General features: G+C 39.0%; 1 protein-coding gene across 5 annotated transcripts in view; it reads right to left on the bottom strand.

Annotated features, from left to right (window-relative positions):
- Window positions 1–19,651, bottom strand: part of BRD4 (bromodomain containing 4) — a 165,882-nt gene extending 146,231 nt beyond the window's left edge. For 4 of the 5 annotated variants that reach the window (XM_056822339.1, XM_056822341.1, XM_056822340.1 and 1 more), the window contains exon 1: window positions 19,381–19,651. The gene's annotated coding sequence lies outside the window, so the exon portion shown is untranslated. Of the gene's footprint in view, window positions 1–18,507; window positions 18,601–19,380 lie in introns of those variants that run through there. The other variant, XM_056822343.1, reaches the window with a different exon arrangement.
- Window positions 19,652–19,855: the final 204 nt, after the last annotated feature.

The following is a 19,855-nucleotide window of genomic DNA, read 5'->3' as shown; positions in this document are numbered from 1 at the left end:
AGGGTTTGTCGTTTGTCATGGTGGGAGCACACATACTGATGGTGATGTTGCACTTTCCTGCAAGTGTCAATCCTATTATCATGTGCTTGTCATTCACTCCTTTTGGGAGGCATATAACTGTAAAAAATAGACTCAAATACAGGACTACAATCCCCACAAGCCTTTGCTCCACTTCTCCAGAATGCCTTGTAATCTCACCTGGGCCGAGATTGAGAAGGTATTTAAGCTGATTCAAAGGCTTTTGAGGCGGTCTCTCTCTCTTGGCTCTTTTTGGACTTCCGTTTTGGAGCAGGCGGTCTCTTGCGTGATGTGAGGTTATTTTGTCTAGGCCTCTGGCCTAGGCACATGTTTCTTACTTGTATATTCTTCAATCTTTAACCTTTAATAAACCTCTAAAAAATATGATACTCCTTGCAGAGAGAAACTAATTTCTACCTGCCTCAGTCTCCCCATCTCCCCTAAATTTTAATCTTTACATAACTGGCTGACTAGATTTAACTGCTAAATCTATACCATCTTCCTGGTTCTCATTATAGTAACCACTCCAGAAAAATGTGTATCTAGCTCCAGTTTTGGTAAGCTAGTTTTCATTTGCCAGCCTTGTTTCACTCAGGGCTGCTATTTGGATGCAATCCCTGCTGCTTTCTCTTGCAACAAGAACTGTTTGTCTTTCCGGCTCACTGAATTTCATACTATCTTCAAACACATACACACTCTAGACACTAAGAGTGAGTCAAGTTTTAGTATATTTTTTGTTTCAACCTGAGAGTAGTTTCCCCACCTGCTTTGGTAAGCAGGCAACTTTAAAGGCACCTTTTTCTAGGCCCTTCCCCACATTAGGAGGTGAGGGTTGCAGTCTTTTATGTTCAGAAACCCAGAGGCTGTTGCTTGAGTCCAGTGAGATGACCCTATGCCATGGGCTACCCTGTATATAGGGCTGTGGCTACAGTTCCCAGTAGAGCTACACTTGTTGCTCCTCCATCACCAAAGAACTTCAAGGTAGGAGTAAAATAATGAAATAATGAGAACGTAAAATAGTGAAATGTAAAATAGTATGGATGTCTTCTGACTCAAACAAAAATTGGATTAAAATGAGGCAGGGATGCATAAAGTCATTGGCCTCACTCTCTTCCAGAGTCATCAAAGTCCAGTGGCAAGACAAAAGTCAACATGACTAGTGATGGCTCAGGATGTAGTGTAGTAGATGACCTTGGCTTCTTTAATGTCTAACCAAGCTCTAAGCACTCCACAGTGCCTGTTACCTCTTTGTTTATGGCTATTGGAACAGCAAACTGTTCTGACTTATCCAAGGGGTGGGGATATAGGAGAGGTGTCTTCAAAGCTTAGGGGAGCATCCCATTAACTCACCAACAGGTTTGAGGGCTGCTGGTTAACCTCACCTCATTTAACCTGCACGACCATTGTGCATGCCACACCTTATAGAAGTCACAAGTGAGAGCTGGGTAGCAGGTAGACAGCCCTGAAAAGAGCTCAGCTCACACCAGAGGGACAGAACATAAGGCACATCCCACACAAGATGATGGGAGTTGAGAGGCACTAGCAGCAGAGGGTATTTTAGGTTAAAGGGTTTTATAGGACATAGAAACTTGAACTGAATTCTGAAGGAAATAGGAGTTGTAAAAGGCATAGGGAAAGAAGGAGTATATTCTAATACAAGAAACAGCTTTGAAAAGGCACCAAGTACAAGACTGAACTTCCTGTGAGACAGACAAGGTGACCAGTCTGGCAAAAACACAAGAATACATGTAAAGTGGAGTAATGTGTATTAAATCTAAGGGATCAGATGACTAGAGGCTAAACACAAAAGTTTTCATCTGATCCTAAAAGCAGTTAAGGAGAGAAATAAGAAGCATGAAAATCAATTGTTTTTCAGTCGTTTAATTGGAGTCGTGACTTTTTCTGACCCCATTTGGGGTACTCTGGCAAAGGTACTGGAGTGTTTTGCCATTTCCTTCTCTAGCTCATGACAGATGAGGAAATTAAGGCAAATAGGGTTAAGTGACTTGCCCAGGGTCATATCACTAGTGGCAAAGCAGTCAGAAGCTGGATCAGGAAAGAATAACTGAATTCAAATCCAGCTCAGACACTAGCTTGTGACCTTGGATAAGTCACTTAACCACATCTGACTCAGTTACCTCATCTGTCAAATGCACTAGATAAGGAATGGCAAACTACTCAGTAGTTTTCCTAAGAAAACCTCACTGGGGTCAAAGAGTCAGAAATGAATAAAATGACAGAACAATAAGTTAAGATACAACAGAAGTCTAGGCAAAAAGCAATGTATTCTAAATTCTTGACAAACTGTCATCAAATTATAATAATTAACTTCTATTTACAACTAGATAGGAGAAATGTATAGTATTCCCAAAGTAAACTACTGAAATGTCAATACTACTTTTCCAATACTTCTAATCTCTCTAAATTCGCTAGTATCCTAAGCTCTAGTGATAGGGGATGATTATAAATATACCTGGGAGTTAGATGAAGTGTCTTTTTCAAGAAATAGTAAAGAGACCAGTAGCACTGGATCAGAGAGTATATGGGGAAAGGGAGGAAAAAGAGATAAGTAAAGGTATTAGAATTTAAGAAGACTTTAAAGGTAGGAAAAGGAACAGGATTTTAAAGGCCAAGCAAAGGATGAACTAGTACAAAGAAAGAGGAGGTAAGGAGACCAAATGCTAGAATATTGCTAAATAGTCCAGGCATGAGGGGTTGAGGAATTCTGGGAAGCTGGCATAAGGTTTTGCAATCAAATCTAATTTAGTCAACAGGCTTGTGTGCCTCCCCAAATGAAGGACAGGGTCATGACAGTGCAATTGCTACCATCATCAGTGCGTATGTTCCCGCCATGATGAACCCTAATGAGGTCAAAGAAAATTATATCAAGAGTTAGAGAACTCTCACATTCAACAGTGTGCCAAAGGACACAAGGTACAGAATCCAAGGAACAGTGAATGATACAAGGCAAAGGAGTCTTACAAGAAAGGGTTGGACTTGTGGGAGAATCAAGAGAAAGTTTCACAAGAACCTAGAGAATAAGCATAGGATATTTGACATTGCCCAAAGTTTTGGAAAAATCAAGGATTAGGATCTAAATCCATTAGATTTGGTTGAGAACAGTGATTATTTTGGAGAGAGAAGTTTAATTGAGAGATGAGATTGGAAGCCAAAGTGCACAGAGATAAGAAAGGAGGAGGAATTACCTACAAGGAATTTAGTCAGAGAATAGAGATGCAAGTGATAGCTAACAGGGATGGAAGAATGAATGTTTTGGGGGAGAAGAGGAAGACACGGGAGTTTATAGGCAGCAGAAAGCATATAGTAGATGAAATTCAAGAGAGTGGGGATGGTGGAGGGGACAATCTGCAGAAGACACATATAGAAGAGTTTGCTTTGGCAAGGATACAGGTTATTCAGGTGATTCAGAGATAAAGGCAGGGAAAGTCATGAGTTTCATCTGAGTCAGGTGAGATGAAGAAGAAAGTTGAAGTTCTAGGTCAATGATTGCAGTATTTTTCAGTGAAATATGAGGCAAGATTCTCAGAAGAGAAGGTGGGGAATAGGGGAACCAGGGAAGGTTGGAAAGATAAAGTTTGGAAACGCCACTGTGATGAGTGGAATGCTGAGTCAATTAGGGAGGATTATCTTGCTCCATTTGAAGTCTTGTTGAGCTCATACAGCACAAATTTTTATTGGGTCCAGTAGAGTTTATTTTCTTCAACTTTGATCACTAGCAAGTAAGAGCAAAGATAGTGAAAGTAATCCAAAACTGAAGCTTGGCAGAACAAGATTGACAACTATAGAACTGTACTGATTGTACCAAAGGGTCAAGATGGGGAAGGGTTCTAGAATATAGTCAATGAAAGGATGATGGTCAAAAGAGTTCAGGGATTGGAAGACCACAGTAAAGATACAGTTTGGAGTTATGATGGCAAGGTCAAGGTGAGATATAACCATCTTTGGGTGTACTTGATGCAGGGTGGAGGAGTAGGGAAAGGAAAATGAGTAAGTTGAGAAACCAGGAAGTTATGGTATTTGTTGTTCAATAATTTCAATTCTTTGTAACCCTATTGGGAGTATTCTTGGTAAAGATACTAGAGTTATTTGCCATTTCCTTCTCCAATTCATCTTACATATGAGGAAACTGAGACAAATAGGGTTTAGCAACTTGTCCAGGGTCTCAAAGCTAGTAGGTTTAAGGCCAGATTTGAACTCAGGTATTCCTGACTGTCCACTATACCATCTAGCTGCCCTGAAGTGTTTGAGAGTATCAATAAATATAACGAAGTCCTCTAGTATGTAGACAGAGATTGAAGGAGAGAAGACTGTAAACTAGGCACTGAATTAAATGAAAGAATGAGAATGTTTTGAAAAATGTCTTTGGGTAATAAATATGGATTATAAGAACCTCAAAGGAAGAAAGGTTTCAGTGACAGTAGTGAATGGAAGAGTTTGAATATGGTAATGGAAGGCAAATTTCAATTCCCCCACCATGACTAGTGGTTAAAGGGATAAGTGTAAAATACAATGATGGAAAGGACAGCTAGGTGGCTTAGTGGATTGAGAGCCAGGCCTAAAGATGGGAGGTCTTAGGTTCAAATCTGGCCTCAGACACTTCCTAGCTGTATGATCCTGGGCAAGTCACTTAAACCCCATTAACTAGCCCCTACCACTCTTTGCCTTGGAACCAATACAGTATTGATTCTAAGACGGAAGGTAAGAGTTAAAAAAAAAAAACAACACACACAACAAAACTCTCAGAGAAGTTGAGAAGAACCAGGAGAATTTATACCATAGCAACAACATGGTAAAGACAAGTAGCATTGAAGTATTTGAGAATTCTGACTACAATTCTAGAAGACCAATAATGAAGCAGGGGCAGGTAGGTGGCATAATGGATAGAACCTTGGGTCTTGAGACAGGAATACTCATCTTCCTGAATTCAAATCTGGTCTCAAACACATACTAGCTCTGTGATCCTGGGCAAGTCTTAGCCCTGTTTGGTCTCAGTTCTTCATTTGCAAAATAAGCTGGAGAAGGAAAAAACCATTCTAGTATCCTTGCAAAAAAAAAATCCTAAACTGGATCAGGAAGAGTTGAACCCTTGACTAAAAACAACTGAACTGGCATAATTGAAAAAAATGACTGAACACATAATGATAAAGCACCTACCTCTTAACAGAAAGGTAATGGACTAGGGGTACAAAATGACTTTTTTTTGGACTTGACTAAAATGGGAATTTGTTCTGCTTCACCAAGAATATTTGTTATAAGAGGTTTGGAGGGTTTCTCCCTCCTTTTTTATCCCAATGTGGGGGGAGAGAGGGGAAAAGCAAAGATATTTAATTGAAAAAATTTAAAAATACCATCTAAACACACTCCAAATCTTTAAGAGAAACAGAAATACAAATCAAAACAAGATGACAAAAGATGGTAGTGTTCGATGCTGAAAAGGTTGTAAAAATATTGAAACAGTGAAGTAGAGCAGAGGAAGTAGAATATTTTTTTAGATCTGAAATTGCTATCATGCAAGAAAAGACTTTGTAATAATTTGACTCCTTTGGGCATTCAGTTTTAAATATGTCAAAAGAGAGGCCCAAATATCTAATAAATAGATTCTCAGTAGTAAAGGAACAGAAACAAAGTGGATGCATACTGATAGGAAAAATGCAAAGAAAAAAAAGTTTTCTGACTGACTTTTTTAATGTCACATTAGGTAGAGCTTTTAAATGTTAATTCTTACGCCTGGCAGCTGTTAAAGTTAAGATTGAGGAAATCTTTTCAATGAACTTTCAAGTTAAACTCCATTGTTACTTTCTTCATGATGTTAAAAATGCAAGGTACATGCAAGACATCTAGGTAGCTCAAGGGATAGCGAGCCAGGCTGAAATATGGTCTCAGACACTTCCTAACCCAATCGCCTAGCCCTTACTGCTGTTCTGCCTTGGAATACTGGGGGGGAGGAATGTCAGGCCATGGTACATATATCCACAACAATTAGACTGGGGGAGGAGAAAGTTAAAGATATATAATATATGATAGACAGAGACAGAATTTTGCATAAAGTCAGAAATCTCAAAATCAGCAGCACCAATTCCCAGCAACAAATAACAAGAGATGGAAAAGCCAGGAGAGACTTTAAGAAAGTAGAATTATTTAAAGGACTTCATAGCTTATTTGACATAAGTGAAGAAAGAATCATTTGGGATTTGAGTTGTCCATGGGATATTAAAGTGGAGCCGTCTTAAAAGCAGTGGTTCTTTGTATCATGGACTATTTTGGCATTCTGGTGAAGCCTGTAGACCCTATTCAGAATGTTTTTAAATGCATAAAATAAAATTCACAGGATCACAAAGGAAACCAACTATATTAAGAGTAACCCAAATACCAAAAAAAAAAATTTGTCTGTGTCTTTTGGATATCTAGAAATGCTTCAGAAAGTATCAAGAAGTCAGCAGTTTGAGAATGAAGGTTTAATTTGGAAGTTATTGATATAGTAATGATGGATGAAGTTGTGAGAATGAAAGTGATTGCTAAAGTTTCAGGGAAGGGGGGGTTAGGGGTGGGAGTTGCAGCACTTGCAAGCTCTAGTGGAAAGAGCACTGGTTTAAAAGAAAAGCCAGGGCTTGGAGTCAAGACCAAATCCTATCCCAGCTGTGTGTTATGTCATTTCAGCTGCATCCTTTGAGGTTTTCTTGGCAAAGATAGTGGTTTGCCATTTCCTTCTCCAGCTCATTTTACAAATGAGGAAACAAGAGGCATACAGGGTTAAGTGACTTGTCCAAGGTCACACAGCTAGCGTTGAGGCTGAATTTGAACTCGGATCTTCCTGACTCTAGCCCCAGGGCTGTGTCAGCTGTATCACTTGGCTGCAACAGCAACAAAAAACTTGATTGTAACCACAGGTAAATAGATCACTTAACCTTTCCGAGTGCCAATTTCCTCATTCTCAAAATAGTGATAGAGAATGAGGAATAATAATGAGAATGTAAACTTGGGAGAATGGAAAAATGGATACCATCCTTAGGAAAAAAAGGAACTTCAGTAGGAGAGTGGGTTTGGAAGAAAGCACACTAGAAGTTGCTGTTTTTATTAGAAGTCTTAGAAGTCAGAAGCCAGATTCAAATTCCATTTCAGTTATCTTCTATCAAATGTAAATCTCAATGTTAGAAGGGAATTTTGAGGCCATCTAGCCATATGTACCAGAATAAAAATCTATGCTATCAAGGACTCACATACATTAAAACAAAATACACTTCTATGAAATTTTCACCTGTTCCAAATTCTGCCTTCCAAGATACTAACCCGAAGAATCCCTATCCATCTTACCCAGAAATAGGAATCCAAATACTTGAAGGCAGTTACCATGTGTTTAGGATGAACATAAAAAAATTTGTAAACCTGGTTTGGTTCTTTGTAGGAGGAAAAGCCTGAGAGCATTGGGCAAAGCTCTGGGACGTAGAGCAGAAAATCCCCAACCACACTCCCCCTTCCCTCTCTCCTTTCCATGTCATGTTTAAAACCTCTAGAAACCCCTGACTTATATATCATGTAACCTAGGAAAACTCTTGTGTATCAGGTAACCTATGGAAATTCCCCCCATTTCTCAGACCCTGGCACAACATGTCTCCTATAAATCATTAATGTGTGGTGGATTGCATTATAATCACTTAAGGTCTTCTGTTAATCACTATGGATGTGGAAAGCTTGTGTTGGAGCCCCAACTTGTTTTTCTCCTCCTATAAAAGAAGTGGTAACTTTAAATAAAGTTGCCTTGGTTGCCGTCAGCACCTTTGCCCTCCTGCAATACTTGTCTCAATCTCCTTACCCCTTCAAGGACCCCCGGACCGGCTGGTTCCTATCAGCTCTTCAATCTTCAATGGGAAATGCTGGCTACTGAGGAAGATGAGACTTGGCTAGTTCAGAATCTGGGCTGATAAGATAGGACATGTCATGGAATAAGGCTTTCCTTAAAGCTGAGTTCAGTAAAGGGAGACTACTTCAGAATAATTCTCTATACAAGTCAGAAACTCTTGAGGCCTCAACTCCCATCATTTGTGAAATTATGGGTATGACTAAGTGACCTCTAAGGATCTTTCCAGCTCTAATTATGATCTCTGCCAAATTTGTGGGAAAGGTCCATATTAAGAGACTGAGGAGACTAGGAACCAAGAGATTGAGGCAAGAATCCTCAACTGTTGTCAAGGGCCTTTAAAAAAAGATCACTGTGACCGACCTTCTGAGAAAGTTTCAGAAGTTAGTCGGGACAAAAAGAAACTATTTCAAAATAGATTCAAAACACTTTGGAAGTAATTGGCTGGAGGAAAGTTGAAGAAAAAGAATAATTAAAGGATCAGAGTAGTTTTAACCTTGGGTGATAGTGCTATCAAGAGAAGTCAGGAATCTTGAGGGAAGGGCAGTTTAGCTGGAATTTTTCTAGAATAAAGGTCATTAATTAATTAATTAACCTAATAGATGCTAAGCAATCAGGTGTACTTTTCAAGCAAGCAATGTCTAAGAATGCTTATTAAGCTTGCACTATAAGAAAGATATTAGCAGTTGAAAATAGATGAATTCTCATTCAGAATTTGAAAGTCTTTGTCATTTCCAACATGACATATTTTATACAACATTACTGGTTTTAAAACATATGGCCATTTTTCTTCTTTAAAGGACTTGTCAACAATCTAATTTTAGATACAATGCAGAAATCTAGAAAACGATGCTAGACACAATAAATTTAATCTGGGTTATAAACTACAAATGCCCTTTAAAATGAAGAAAGTAGGGATGTACTAAAAAAATCCTTTCAAAAAACCCCCAAATTTTAAGATCTACAATAAAGGTAAAAGTTCTTTAAATGGCAGATATTAATTTTTAAATTTGCTTTAAAGGCCTAAATAGTCATATACAAACATCTATAACTTTGCTCTGAAGAGCTAGAAAGAAAACAGTTCAATTAACAATTAGGCTAAAGTTCAATTTCAGGCAGTTCTATACCACTATACTTTGATAACCTCCATTAAGAATTTTTTAAATGAAAAAAACCTGCAATGTGGTTCAAAGAAATGAAAAAAAAAAAAAAGAATAAACCTGCAAGTGTTTTAAGAAAAACTGCACGGAAGTATCAAAAAACATTATGTTCCACACAGTATCTTATGGTGATACTAAGCTTTCTAATGTCAACCAGCAATTAACACTGGTGAGGAGCAAATTGGGGACTCTCACTTAGAGGAAGATAAATATGTAAATTTAAACTCAGTCTTAGGAGGGAATGGAATTTTTTTTTTTTTACAAACTGTGGTCATTAACAGATAATCCATAGGAAAGCTACAGAATTTGGAGGAAATTAACATTGAATAACCAATATCAAGATTTTTAAAAGCCTGCTAATCCAATTAATTGTCATTCTCAATTGAATTAATGAAGTAAATTTAACTCCCATTACAATATTATTTCTACTTTATTTTGTCTTTGTCCCCTTCTCCAATGATTTAATCAATTAACTTTTTAAGAAACCCAGCAGTTGTTCTATACTTCCCTGGGCTTGAGTCAGCTTAAACTGGGCATCAATTCATACCTCTCTAGATCTTCAAATCCATTACTTAAGGATGGCCTATTAACTCATCCATCAACTTTTGATCTTTAAAATTCACATTTTATCTGCAAGGGCAGATATGAACATAAAAGATAGCCACAGTTCAATAAAAGTGTCAGGAGCTCAGAATGCTAACAAAAAGGGATAAGTGCTTTATTTAGTTATCTTAGGGAGAAAAGGGTCCAGAGAATTCATCAGGCCAGTAATAAAACAGAAGGCAGAACCACTCCACTTTTTTTTTGCTGTTGCTTATTTTCTCTTTCAAGAGAGTAATGTTTGGATTTGGAAACACTAAATAAATGGTTTATGAGTTAAAATTCAAGGCAACTAAGGATTAGACTACTTAGCTATTTTTGTTATGTTAAAATCACTAGTCTCAGACCAAACCAAGTTATTAGAGGAACTGGTAGAAGCAATGTGATTGATGTGGAAACCTAAAGATATTATGGCCCAAGTGTTTTTAAGAGCTGCACTACCATTGTTCACTTTTGTTAAATATTATTAGCAGGCCTTTCCAAGAGTGCAATCACATTGAAGTTGTTCCCCTTTTGTTAAATACAAAACCTTCACTGAAAATCTTATACTTCACTGTTTCCTCATCTTTTGCAACACAATTACTCTAATTGCTAATTGGAAATTGCTCAATGCAGAGGACCCCAGGGTTACAAAGGAAGTCAATGTCTCTAAAATTGCTAATAACCTGAATAAAGGCACCTTGGTTCAGTCAAAACTTAAAGAAAAGCTCAATTTTTTTCATACTTGTACTATTCATGATCTTTGAACGAACATGGAGGAACAGAAGAAATGCTGCAAAACTGGAAAAAGGAAAATCTCCCAATTTGGTAAGCATAAATGAACAAGCTGCAATAGAAGTCCTAGAGAAATCTGCAAATCTATTATTTAAAGGGATGGTTTGTTGACATCTAGAAAAGGAGGCAGAGTTTGTGTCACCATTTCCCTTCTGGATGACTGCTAGAGATGGAAAATTCTGTAAGCATAATTTCTGAAGATTTCAGTCAAGCATTTGGAAAAAAAAGTCTCTACTGTTATTCTTTGAGTAAGATTGACTAGGTGTGGATTAATCACAAAATTGGATGGACTGAGAATGGGTTCAGTTTTTTAAAAGCCCTTACCTTCTGTCTTAATACTGTGTATTGGTTCTAATGCATAAGCTGGTAAGGGCTGGGGAGGGGGAAGTCACAGTTAGGAAGTGTGGATCCAATTTTTAATACAAGCATAGAACATTACATAGAATGTCACCGTTTTTGATGGGTTGATTCATTTTTTAAAAACCTTTACCTTCCATCTTGGAATCAAAACTGTGTATTGGTTCCAAGGCAGAAGGGTGGTATGGGCTAAGCAATGGGGGTTAAGTGACTTGCCATGGGTCACATAGCTAAGTGTCTGAGGTCACATTTGAACCCAGGACCTATCTCTGGGCCTGACTCTCAATCCACTGAGCCAAACAGTTGCCCCCTATTGATTCATTTTTCTATATTACTGACCCCTGCCCTCTAATTTCTTGTTATAAGAGGTGGCCCTACATTAGGAAATCAAGGGGGTATAAAAAAAATTAGTATTTTATTTTAAAAAAAAAAAGGAATGTATTCAAAGACTAATGGTTTGATGTCTATGTGAAAGGTTTCCAGGGATCTGGGCTTGGCCCTGTTCTACTTTATAGTTTAATTGATAACTGAGATACAGACATAAATAGTTATCAAATGCAAGGGAGAGAGTTAACACAGTATTTGAATAACAGAATTAGTGTCAAAACAGGTTACAACAATGGAAAATTAATAAGCATCAATAAAGATGCTGAAATTTAATAGTGGCAAATATAAATTCTTCTCCCTTCAGTCCAATCCACCCCAACCCCCCCACACATACTTCATATGTACAGGGTACAGTTGTTCTGTTAGTTACCTGCCCCTCCCCCTATCTGGACCACTAAAATCTCATCTGTAAAAAATGAGGTTTCAGAGGACAGCAAGATCAATGAGTCAATAGTCAAAAGAGGGCAGACAAAAAATACTAATGAATCTCAGATTGCTTTTAAGGAAGGGCATAGATAGCCGGAATGTGAGCAGCAGGGAAGGCCCTAAGGTTATTACCAAATAAGAATCAATTGAAAGAACTAGAAATATTTAGACTTAAGACTTAGAAAGGACATGATAGCAGTCTCCAAGTAACAGAAGGCCATCATGTGGAAAAGTAGTTAAGACCAGTTCTTTTTAAACCCAGAGAGAGAACTAGGAAAAACAGAGAGAAGCTACAGAGAAGTATATTTCAGATCACTGTCAGTAAATGCTTCCTAACCAGAGTTCTTAAGACTTTTTTTTTGTTCAGGCACACAAAATCCCTTCTAATTTAAGAGATTCTGTGAACTGAGTTATGATACAAAATTGAAAGGGCTATCAAGTAACTGGTTAACAAAAATGAAATAAGAAAAAAAGATTTAACTGAATGTAAGTAAAAGAAATTTAATCCAGAAAAATATAAGTTCTATATTTGGATTCAAAAATATTAGCTGAAGATATATATGAATGAGTCAATAGTATAAAGTGGTAACAAAATCCTATATAAGGTCACTGACTGACCATTCTATTTTGGGATAATTATAATTCTCAAAGTGTTTTACCTCCACAAAACTTGCATTTCTATACAGGTTCTATTTCAGTCTTCCTGATGCCAAGAAAATCTAATTTGTGTTCTATATGATAAAGCTCTATCATCTTATCCTTGTCATTCACTAGTTCTATTTATATCTTTTGTTTTTTCCTTATTTCTGTCCCTCCAACACTTGGCTATATTTTCTGGTTATTTAAAAAGCCCATACATTTTTTAAAGGAATAGCTTAAATGAATGATCACTTTTATAACTACTATTCTTGTTCATCCTCAACATCTAGTACATGGTATATAGAACAATAAGTATGTATGGTCTTGATAAAATTGTTCTGCATTAATCAAGTACCTGGTTTCAAAAGGAAGAAAAGAGATAGCAATGCAGCTCCAAGGCCCCTTGAGACATTAAATGCAATCCCTAAAAAGTGAGTACTAAACTTCAATCTATGATTTCAAATATGTAATTTTTGGGTCACCACTGTGATTTGTCACCCTTCATCAATTAAGAAAAAAACCGATTTTAAAATTACAACAGAGGCAGCTAGATTGTGCATTGGATGGTGTTTGTCCTGGAGTCAAGAGAATCTGAGTTTAAATTTGGTCTCTGACACTTACTAGCTGTGTAACCCTGGGCAAGTCAAACTGCTTGCCTCAGTTTCTTCAACTGTAAAATGGAGATATCATAGCACCTACCTACCTAGATTATGAGGATCAAAATTAAGAAATTTGTAAAGAAGGAAAACAGTACTTTAGCAGAGTGCCTGGCATGTAGTAGGTAATATAAAACTGTTTTAATAATCACACTAAGGGCGGGGCAGCTGGGTAGTTCAGTGGACTGAGAGCCAGGTCTAGAGATGGGAGGTCCTAGCTTCAAATCTGACCTCAGGCACTTCCCAGCTGTGTGATCCTGGGTAAATCACTTGACCCCCATTACCTACCTAGCCCTTGCCACTCTTCTGCCTTGGAACCAACACACAGTATTGATTCCAAGAAGGAAGGTAAGGGTTTTAATAACATAAAATAAAATAAAAAAACAGTCACACTAAGGACCTCCCATTCACATCAATTTTTTCAGTATATAATTACAAAATGTTTTATCAAAAGATAAAGCATGAAAAGGGCTCTAACTAAAAAATAATATGTAAGCATATTATTATTAGCCCATTTCCCACCAGTACAGGGGTACTTGTTAATTTTTTATTTATTCATGAAAATCTAGAGTTGTTAACAGAGCTCAAAATAGATTAAAATAAATGAGCCCATGTTTTAAGGTTTAATAACTGACATTTTATATAAAGATCAAGTGAGATAACATGTACAACATGCAGCAAATCTTAAAAGTGCTATAAAAATGCTAGCTATTACTCTATCCAATTTAAAACACTTGTTAAATATCTATTACCTTTAGGTCTCAGGGTGCTAAGGGATGATACAAAGACAAAAATAAAACATACCTCTCCCTTAAGGACCAACATTATTTGGGGCATATAAAAACACATGGATAAGTAAGTACAAAGTATATACAAAGTAACTTCAGCACTAACAAATAAATGGGAAGAGATCAGGAAAGGTCCTGTTAATAGGACACCTGAGCTATGCTTTGAAGGTAGGGATTTTAAAAGCTATGGGAAAAAATGCATGAGTCCAAATCTAGCTGCTTTTTCTCAATCTTCAATCTTCCTAACCCTCCATGCATTGGACACATATGATAATTCTACTTCTGGATACTATTTCTTTCTTGGGTTTTTCTGACGCTATTTTTGTTCTCCTCCACCTGACTCTTAAAACTCTGTAGCAAAAGCATCACCGAAATTACATTCTAATATTATCTTTGTGATCCAAAGTGCCTTCAAAATAAAGTTCTAGCATCCCCTTCTAGATGTCTTTCCAGAACACCCCCAACAGCTAGTGCTCTTGCAATCACTTTGTATTTTAGCAACTTTATATTTCATATTCATTCTTTATATTTTAGAACACATCTTACAACAGACTGTAAGATACTTAAGGTCATAGATTGTTCTATTGTGTCTTTGTATAGCCTCAGTGGCCAACATATAGGTATTGAACAGATTTTTGCTAATAAACTGGACGATATCACAATATGGTTTTAACAAATATGAGATTTGACTGGAAAAGTAGTAGAAGCCAAATTGTAGCAAGCTTTAAATGCCAAGTTGAGGCATTTACTTTATTCTAGAGATAATTGAGAATCATTAAGGATTGAGTAAGCATGGTATGATTAAATTTGTTTTAATAAGCAAAAACATTTATTAGGCAGCTTTGTGAAAGATAGCTTTAAGAGGGGTTACAATGGAAACAGGCCAAGTAAGTCCCTGCAACCAATACCTAAATTACAACAGAGGTTAGGTTTAGTGGAATGTGCAAGAACTGTTGGGATCTGGGGTTCTTAACCTGGGATGTGTGAACTTCATTTTTTATTTCAAAAATTCCAATGTAATTGATCTCCACAATATCCTAAATATTTGAAGCATTTTAAAATATTCTTTTGAAAAGGGGTCTGTGGGCCCCTTCTCATTCATTAGAATGCAAAAAGAATTCCAACATTGTAGAACAGGTACAATCAACAAGGCTTAGAAACTAAACTGTTAGGAAGGAGAAAGGATAATTCTAAGGCTAAAAACCTAGGTGGATTGGAAGATAGTATCCTCCATATCCTCCACAGAAAAAGGAAAGAGCCTAGAGTAAGGATGAGTTGAGGGTGGGGAAGGAGCTTCCATTACATTAACAATTTGAAGATGGAAAGCTCCTGAAGCTTTAGAACGTAAAATTCTTTTTGTCTTTCCAGTGGCTTAATGCATTGCCTGGCACATAGTAAACATTTAATAAGTGTTTACAGATACTTTTCTCTTTCAGCTTTGACAAATATCATTCCTCTACAGATAAAACTGAGGCTAACAAAGATTATTTACCAATTATCAGAGGTAAGATTTGAGACAATTTCTTTCTGACTCCAGGCTTAGTTTTAGCATTGTAAACATTGCATAAAATGATCTATTTTTTTCAGTTTTGTAAGGCAACTAGTATAAGATGTGATACTGGCTCATTTTTACAGTTGCTAGAACCTCAGCAAAGATAAGTGACTTGCCTATGACCAGTGAGTACATAGTAATTGGGGTCTTTGGCATGTTACTTCTAAGTTCAAGCCTAAGTTTTTACTAATACCAGGCAAGCTCTCTGGGTTCTTATCTGCATGAAACTGAAAAGATTTCAACTGCCCTGAGCTGTCTATCAAATCAGAAAAAATTTTACATTAGTCTACACTTAATGATTACCCATTCATCTTTTGAAAAATACTTCTTTCTTAAAAAAAAAAATACTTTCTATTCAGATAAAAACAAATCCAAAATCCATTTAATGCACTGCAACTCCTAAAAGGAAAATGCATGGTAAAAATAAAACAGAAAATCTGAAATTTGGCTCAGACAACCTCAGACATCTTGATCACAACTTATAGCAGTTGTGTACTATGCTAAATGACCAATACTGAATTCAATTTCATTACTAAATTCAATTCTTTACTAAAAGAGTCAACTGCCACAAGCCATATGAATCTTATTTCATTCCTTATTAATTTCTGGATGTGTCTTATTATCTCCCCTCCCCACTACTCTTCATTTAGGTACTTGGGAAATGTTTACAGAATGAATTTCTAAATCATAAGCAAAGGATGAGAAGCCAAGTTGGAAAGGGTGTTATATACCAGCTAGCTTAGCCCCTTTACTGGGAAAAAAAATTACTTGCTCAAGGTCACATAGGTAAGAAATGGTTGAGTCTCTATTCAAGCCTAAGTATTCTGATTCTAAATCTAGTATTCTTTCCATGATCCTCCAAGTATGTATTTTTGGTATATAAAAAGATGATTATCCACACCTTCCTCCTTCAGAAAAGGAATAATATTGTTTTGATATTTGACATAGTAAAAACTTAGTAAATGCTTATTGATTTGAAATCAAAGAAAAATTGAATTCCTTAAGGGTAAACACTAACATTTCCATTTCTTGTCAAAATAGGTCTAAATGAAAATCAAAAATTGAAGATGCATACTCCTAATGAAATATTCCACTTTTCAACCTAGAACCTTAAACCCAACTAGAATGTCCAGTACTTTCTAAGAGCTAAAGTATTATAAAGACTTATGAAACATTAGTAAAAATCTCCATTTATGAAGTTGTTAGGCATAAAAGAGATAAGCTAACGATGCTAATTTTGAATTTTAAAAAATAAAAAATATTTTCATCACTTTAAATATGACAGATTAAAATGTGGATCAATAACAGATGAGAACTATGACTTTCATTACTTGAAAATACAAAGTAATCTTTGCTTTATTTATAAGACTTATAAGTGAAGTGTCTATAACTTATGCTTGCAAAATAATCAACTGTCAGAACTGAATCACCTAATATGACACCCCCCCCAGTAAAAATAGAATTTGGTCAATAATTACCACTGCTGACCCATAAACAGTTGTTGCAGGAAACAAGTTTTTTTGAAATGTCCTAAAGTAATTCAACAACTAATTTGCTTTATTTAATTCCCAAGTACAATGACAATTTTTAACTAATTCCTATATGCAGCTACAAGTTTGAAAGGAAGCACTTTCAATGACAGATTTTAAGGATCTGTAAAAATACAGTGGTTGCCACAACTTTTAACTTCTCTCAACTAAATCCAAAGTAGAAAAAAGCAGGGACTAATTATCATCACTTTAACTCGCAGCACTTCAACGGTGAAAAAACAAGGTTGGTTTCCACCCAAAGAAAACATTTTATACTTTTATTCCACTAAAATATATTCTATTCAAGGCCTGTATAACTTAGTATTCTGCTTTCCACTTTCACAGTATTCAATTATCTGTCCATAAAGTTATCCTTCTATGAAACATTCAAGCAAGTCTCAATCTAAAAACAAAAAAAGTTGAATTTTATAATATTAAGAGGTAAGGAAGGAGATTTCCCCCCTGATTTGTCAGTTAAATAGTTGTTTTAAATATGAAGCGATTTGATTTTTAGATTCACTGAGAAAATCCCCACAGCTATGTTGAACTCACTATAGTAATATTTAATAATACACAATGAACAAAGTACATTAAAAAAATCTTGATTTAAAAAAAGAAAAAAAAAACCCTTACCTTCTGTCTTAAAATAAATACTATAAATTGGTTCCAAGGCAGAAGAGTGGTAAGGGCTGGGCAATGGAGGGGGTTAGTGCCTTGCCCAGGTTCACACACCTAGAAGTGTGAGACTACATTTGAACCCAGAACCTCCTGTCTCTGGGCCAGGCTCTCAATTCACTGAGCTACTAACTGCCCCTTAAAGCCTTATTTTAAAACCAAATCTTACAAATCCAAGGAAAAGTAGTTCCAATTTTTAAAGATAGACTTACTGAAATTGGGTATATTTTAACTGAAATAAACCTAAAACAACCAAAACAACCTAATTCTAAACAGTTCATAAATTCCCAAAACAAGCAGATTGTACCAAAAAGATTCATTTTTAAAATAACCACCACAAGAAATGATGGTTATAAGAAACAAGAGGTCGGTTAGTCACAGAGTCACTTAAGAAAGACAGATGACTCATTCAATAGCCTTAAAATAAGTATTTAATTCGGTTCTCCCATTCACAAAGGCTGGGTTTCATTTTAAGGAAATGATTATTTCTTTTTTTGAGATTCTACTTTTATTTTGACGATTCATAAAACAGTCAAAACCGAAGAGCAGAAACACAAGCAATTCCAACTACTAAACAAAACCAAGTGCCTTTCAACAGGGAACAGAACACTAAGGTTATCCAGGGTCTCCAAACATCGGCCCCCACCCCATTGCAATGCTTCTCATCTTCGGGCAACACATTCCTTCCAGAGTCGGTCCAGCAAAACCCTCAGGCCTCTGCTACACATAAGCATTTCAAAGGCTCGACGGAAATAGAGATCTAGAGAAAGCGCACGACAGGAGGGATGTAAGGGCCAAGCTGACTCCGCATCGGACCCAGGCTGCACAACCCGCCCAACCCATGAACTAGGTGCATGCCTCTACACCGGGAAGGGAACCTCGGAGCCCTAGGCCCACGTGAGCGATACGCAGAGAAGGAAGAGGACCTCAGGCCCAGGGGATGGGAGAACTAAGGCTGGGCCCTGTCCTGAGAGGGCTGGGCCGCAAGGAGATGCCGCGGGGACTAGGGTGTGGGGAGAGGGACTAAACAGGGCCATATCCCTCCCCCCAACCCCGTCATCGCAGCTCACCCGGGGGCAGCAGGCGGAGGCGGCTCCCGGCAGGGTGCCTCCCGCCGCAGAACAGCCACAGCCGCCACCGCTTCCTCCTGCTCACTTTACAAAATGGCGGCGGCAGGAAGTGCCATAAATCTCAGCCCGCCCCCTGCCCCCCCCAACTAGGGCCCGGCGTTCTCCGCGCCCCTCGACCGGCCCCCGAGCTTCCAGCACAAGACACGCACCCTCCCCCGTCCTACGCGGACAGCGCAGCCCCGGGCGGAGGTCCCCCCTCACGTGCGCCAACGGCGGCCAGCGGAGAAAAAGGGAGGGAGCGAGGGGGAGGAGACGGCGCTTACGCCAAAGGCGCAGGGACGAGCAGGGAGGCCTCCCCTTACGCCAAAGGCGCAGCGCCTGTCCCGGGCGGCTGTGCGCAGGCGGCGCAGAGTAACCCCCGGGCCCGGCCCGCTGCGCAGAGGACATAGCGGGTTCCAGGCACCCCCGTTACAGAAGCATGCTGGGCTGCGTCCGAAAGGCTTAGAATGAGCCATGCTGAGGGAAGGGGTCTCCCAGGCTCATGCCGCCCTCCCACCTTCCCGTCCGCCGTCTCAGGCTTCCCCCATTCCCCCCCCACGTACCCCCGCCCCTCGGCGGCGCTGCGCATATGGCGTAGGTGTGTTTGGCGCACTGGCCCTATTACGCAATGCAGGTTACGTTGGCAGGAGGCGTAAGTAAATGTCTAGAATCCGAAAGCCTATCCCCCAATCACCCGGGACCGCTTCCTGACCGGACCCCGCTGAGCTGGGCAGCCCGGTCCCAGTTATCCTCTTGCCTGCCTGCTTTCTAGACGCCGTCCTTCACTCATCGGTCCATGCCTCCCTCCCTGAAGGACAGATACATTTGCCTCACCTGGGACTAGGCCGCACACTGCCGCCGCCGCTGCCACCGCCTCCTCTAGGCTGTACGGCGCCGGGGCCCAGCCCCGAAGCCGAGGAGCGCAACGTCCGGGAGCCGCGGCCGCTGCCGCCTCTATCCTCACACACAGGGCCCGGGCCTAGGCCCGGTCCCCCAACTCGATAGGCACCTCCGGGAGCCTCTGTTTCAGCTCTCGGGAGCAGGAGCCCAGAACAAACAGCTCCGCCGCCACCGCCGCCGCCGCCGCCAGCGCTCTGCCGTCACGACGCACGCACGAGCGTGAGCGCGCACGCTCCGCTAGTCTTCGACACGCCCCTCCAAAGTCGCGTACCCCGCGAGGGCGCGCCTCGAGCAGCTGTTTTCTGTCGCGTCCGCAAGTCGACTGATTGCGCTTTTGCTTCTAACTCTGAACGACGGCGAGGGAGAAAGGGTAGGGCCTCCTCACCGGGACGTGAGACGCTGCCCGACC

The sequence above is a fragment of the Monodelphis domestica genome, chromosome 3 (assembly GCF_027887165.1).
Source record: "Monodelphis domestica isolate mMonDom1 chromosome 3, mMonDom1.pri, whole genome shotgun sequence".
Classification (NCBI taxonomy): Eukaryota; Metazoa; Chordata; class Mammalia; order Didelphimorphia; family Didelphidae; genus Monodelphis; species Monodelphis domestica.
Note: the sequence above shows the minus strand (reverse complement) of the source record. Positions and strands in the feature narration are given on the sequence as shown.